This window comes from Populus nigra, chromosome 4, assembly GCF_951802175.1.
Source record: "Populus nigra chromosome 4, ddPopNigr1.1, whole genome shotgun sequence".
Taxonomy (NCBI): domain Eukaryota; kingdom Viridiplantae; phylum Streptophyta; class Magnoliopsida; order Malpighiales; family Salicaceae; genus Populus; species Populus nigra.
This window is the reverse complement of record NC_084855.1, coordinates 17,715,906-17,721,705: the sequence shown is the minus strand read 5'-3', so window position 1 is coordinate 17,721,705 and position 5,800 is coordinate 17,715,906.

The window sequence follows — 5,800 nt, the reverse complement described above, 5'->3', positions numbered from 1 at the left end:
TCAGTCTTTTTTTATTTTTTGCTTTTTTTAAGGTGATTTTAGGGGAAACCCAAAATTAGGTTAAGACAAGTATCATAACAAGTTTGCGATTATCTATTAAGATTTTACTAAAATTTCAAATAACAAACCATATTTTATTTTTTTGGGCATTAGGATGATTAGATTTTAACTTGATGAGATAAGGATTTTCTTACCGAGAAAAACTTTTCTTAAACCTTAGACAAACTTTTTTTTAGACTTTAAAATGGTGGGGTTTTAACATGATAAGGGAAGAATTTTCTTATTGATGAGGATTTTTTTAAAACCTTATACTAACTAATGAATAGAAACATGACTTTGAACAATTAATAATACAGCTTACCATAGGTAGAGTACACTAGGGGTAATATGTCTTCTCTTGCACAACTAATTTCGTTACCCAAACTCTCACAGACCATTAATTTTTCTAATGACCATAATATTATGTGGCAACTCTTGAACCCTTTCTAATTATAATTTTATGATTTATCATAATACATCCAAAACCCCTCAATTTTATGATTGCACTTGAGGGCCTAGCTGCTGTGGTCAACCGTGTGACTTGTTCCGCTCCCGTCCCGGGTTCGACCCTCTATGTGCACGTCTGTCACCCCCGTTGTGCCTAACCTGTCCCTGGGCTTGCAGGATGTCCAGTGGGCCGTGGGGAATAGTCGTGGTGTGCGCAAGCTGGCCCGGACACCCCACGTGAATCAAAAAAAAAAAAAGGAAGCATGACCCGCCATCTGATGTCATGCATAAGATGACATGCTTAATTTACATTAACAATATAAAACCTTCAACACTATTTTTTTTTTAATCAAAATGTAAGAATATAAAACCTCAATCCTAGAAGACTGAAGGGGCCTAGGTCTGTTTGACATTAAAGCTCGTAACAAAAGCTTCATTGCCAAGTGCTATGGAACATTCACCTCAAAACAGATTCCATTTGGATTTAGTGGATTCAACATTATTATCTCCCCAATCTCTCCATTTGGGATGCCTCCCCTCAGCGAACCTCCTCGCCATTATGGAAGTCTATCATCTCACTCCAAGATCAGCTTTTAGCAAACTGTGGAGCCAAACATCAAGTAATTACATTGCTAACTTCTTGGAGCAGTGTAGAACATCCTTTCTCTGCTAATGCTTATGATTACCTGCGGCTTAAAGGTGCTCCGGTTTCTTGGGCAAAGGTGGTCTGGGAACCTTGGTCTGTGCCCAGATATAATTTTATTTTATGGCTGGCGGTGATGGGGAAGCTTCGCACCCGAGATAGGCTTCGGTTTCTGCAAACTAACCTCAGTTGTGTTTTCTGTCGAGATGAAGAAGAATCTCACAATCATATGTTTTTTGCCTGCCATTGGACTTCCCTCTTATGGCGGATGACAAAATCATGGCTTCATCTAAACAAGTGAATGTTGACCATTAATAGTGCTACTCAAGGGCTTCACTATACTGGGAACAATACTGTTGGCAGAATGCGAAGAGTCTCCCTTTGTATTCTGATATACTTAATTTGGGAAAAGCGAAACTAGAGGATATTTGATAATACCTGCAAGCGTGTTTCATTTGTCCTTCGCAAGTTACAGGTTATGTTCTTCACGGTTATGCATTTCCATGAAAATAATCATTTCAATCTCCAATTTGGGAGCTGATGACTTTCTGCTATTCTGTTGGGCCTTTCTGCTCTAGCTGGCTTTGTTTCCTCTGTCTTCTGGGAAGCTCTCAGGTTCAGCATCTCAGTGAGATCTTCAAAGGGTTGCCTATTTTTTATCTGCTGCTGGTGATGGCCTATTGCAGTTTGGTTGCATTTGCTGCTGCTATCTTTTTGCTCCTCTCAGTCTTGCTTCTCTCCTATTGTGACTTCTTGTGTTAGGTGCCCTTGTGGGCTTCTTCTATGCTGGTTGTCAGGTCTCTGCTATGTGGGATATGTGTTTGAGGTGTTTGGTCTTCTCGGCTAGTTGGAAGCTTTCGTTGTCTCTCTGTTTGGTTTTTTGATTGTGCATGTTGAATGTTGTGGTTTCCTTGATGTCTGATTTGATGCAGCATGTCCTTATTCGGGTTTTATGTGCTGGTAGCCTTTCAGCAATGCTAGTCTGTTTTCTGTTTCTCTTTTGCATTTTGGTTGGGTTTGGCACCTTATTGCCGATTAGGTTCCTAATCTAACCAAGCTCAATTTCTGCTTGGTTATAAGTTTGCTTTGTGGGCATGGATGTTTATGCCTAGTTAGGGAGCCTGTTTCCTTTTTGTATATTTTTGTATATTGAACTCGCTGGTTCTCTATCCTTGTATATATCCTTTAACACTACTTTTTTTTTTTTTTTGTTTGATTTACGTGGGGTGTCCGGGCCAGCTTACGCGCACCACGACTATTCCCCACGGCCCGCTGGACATCCTGCAAGCCCAGGAGCAGGTAAGGCACCGCGGGGGTGACAGGCGTACATATAGAGGGTCGAACCCGGGACGGGGGCGGAACAAGTCACACGAATTGACCACAGCAGTTAAACCCTCATGTGCTGGGTACACACGAGAGCTCGAACCAGGGCTTGTACAAAAGATGAACCTGAAAAATACAAGAAATAACAAAGCGACTTAGTTATTCATAACTTATTCACTTTCACAACAATAATTAAATATAAATATATTTTCTACAATAAGAAACTCATGTCTAACTATTTATTCTTTAATTTAACTCGTTTTCTATTCCTTATTTGTTAATCTTATAATGCTAATATCAATGTATTCACGTTGATATCTTTAACATTCCTTACTCGTAAAGATTAATCAGAATCTTATTATCTTTCATGCAGTATTCCCTCAATCATTAGGATTTGTCAATGCAAGCCGAACTAACATCCTTAGCTTTCCAATGCATGGATAACTAATCAAACATCATTTCCCTTTTTCTTTTTCTTTTTCTTTTTCTTTTTCTTATTTCTTCCATGCAACTTAATTCATACAAACACTAATTTAACAACAATAATTAAATAAAGCTCCTAAATCTATATATTATAGGTGTCAAGCACCTACCTGTAGTGACATCCCAACACCTGCTCTAGCATGTGGTCTAGCTAATGAAGTGTCCTCTGTCAATACAAGACCATTTCATCCTTATTCATCTTAACATTTATATTACATCACAATTTAAACATCCTTTTCTTTTATCCATTTTAGCTCTATTTGGCCTAAACATACACATCCAATAACACAATTTAATAAACTTATTCACGCTTTCAACATTTAAGCCAACCCATCACAAAAATGAAATTCATGAATTTCATTTACTTCTTTATGCCATTCTATTAATTTCCCATATATTAAATGCTTCTACTAACCTGATTAAACATAAATTCCATAACATTAAAATCAATATAACTCCTTATTTTCATAGTGTTGGCTGAAATTCAACAAGGAAGAACACATTATTTTTGTTTTCTCAATTTCCTTCAATTAACACATTACCCATCATTATTCCATATTTAAGACTACCATTCTAAACAAAAATCATCATCATAAAGATTTCAACCCATAAAACTCAATATTTCATAATGTAAACCTAACTAAAAGCTTCAAAATTCATCAACAACACAAAAATTCATGGTAAAAGTGATCTTCACCTTCTAATCACAAGGAAATAAGGAGAATTTGCAAGAAAAATCAAACTTTTTGTCAATTTTCTTCCTCATTCCTTCCTAATTTCTTTTGTCATGACTTACTCTCTTTACCCTCTTTCTTTATTTTTCTCTAAATCTTGATGTTTATAGTGTTTAATCCTTACAAACTTCAAGAGCTTCTCTCAATCTTTTGATTTTCCTTTAAATTTCTAGGCTTTCCTACCCATTTCTCTTTTCTTTTTCTATCTTTATAGTCAGCCACACTACGCCCACATTTTTTTTAAAATTTGTTAGGTAATTCCCATTATGTCCCTTATTAATACCCTTTTGTTTTTCCAGGTAAATGTTTCCCAATTTTCAACACTTGTTTATATCAAATTTAAGGTAGGCTATTTTGAATCTCTTTAAATTACATTCCATTTGTAACATCTCCATATTCGGGATAAAACAACGATTTCATGTTAACTGATAAACAGAGTCACTAATATATATATATATATATATATATATATATATATATATATATATATATATTCATGGTATTTGTATTAAGGTCTACTGAAATTTTGACGGAGTCTCCTCTATACCGGGAGGTCCCAAGTTATCGACATACAATCTGTTTACACTTTTAATATACCACATCTCCTAACTCAATTTTAACCCAATCATCCTGGGTCTCAATCCCACAAGCATTATCCTGCATATCAACCACAATGTTTATGATATACATTGTACAACAATTATCATTATGGATGGATAAAGATATAAACATGCATACATGAAATATAGTTATACAAACTACATAATTAAATTCATCTATTCAAGTTTAAACATCAATTATATAAATTGAGTTAAATAAAAGTTCTAATATTACCAAATATAAGGGTACACTCTCTAGAATCTAAATTACAAAAAGTGAATCTAAGTTAGAATCTACTCCTGCCGTGTATGTGATGATCCTGAAAACAAAATACATATGATTGAAATATGAATATCACAATAATATAGCAATACAAATATCCAGTAATTTAAAAAGGCAAACATGCATTCATATTTTATTCACTTCTCCCTTTTGGTTTTCATTGGGGACTTTTTCTCCTTCAACTACTAAAAACCACTCTCTCTTCCATTATCAACCTCCATTCAAGATCTCATAAAACCACCTATGATTATTTCCGCTTAACACATTACCGATACCAATTTCACTGTTATCATTATCACCCCGTAGGGGTCGATGCAAGGTGATCCCCTTACCCGGGATCCTAACATACACTAAATATATGCTAACCAATACATGATGATCCCTTTACCCGGGATCCTAACATACACTAAATGTATGCTAGTTCACGCCCCAAATCACACCTCATATTTCTTTGTCAACGATAATTTCATCACTTCACAATTCTCACAACAACCGTTCACCTTGAATACACATACATTCAGAATACTATCCAAATTATCAACATCATTACACAAACTCTTCCTCCTTTCTTCTAATATCCGTCGTTCGGTAATTCACATCTCACATCAATAACATATTAAATTATAAAATTTAACTAGAAACTATAGGTGCGAATCACCTACCTACAATAGAAGCTTTAATCGTGCTCCCCTGCTGCTGCTGTTGCACCACGTCTGTGGTCCCTCCTACAAATCACCGGTTTATCTCATAAATTTTTCTCACTCAAGGATATATTTTATAATAACCATATCAACAACCAATAAGTCTTTCTTTCAGTCATTTCTTAATATTTTATGTTTTTCTCATTTCACCCATTAATATTTGTCATTCTTTGTTCAACCCCAGTTATCATTCCTTTCTTTATATTTGGACTGTTATTGTCTAACTGTTACTGTCTCGTTTTTGAACTGTTACTGCCTGACCTCTCCTTAGATTTTTAACTATATCTAGAGTTATAGAACTCCAATTCAAGCGAGATTAGTCTCGTTGGAAAGCTAAGACATGAGGTTACAAGTTCTATGAATTAAGGAGAACCCAGTTCTACCTCTAAGATAGTCAAAATTGCTCATCAACAAACACTTAGACTGTTACTGTCCAACTGTTACTATCTCATTTTTGAACTGTTATTGCCTGACGTCCCCTCAGATTTTTAACTATATCTGGAGTTATAGAACTCCGATTCAAGCGAGATTAGTCTTGTTGGAAAGCT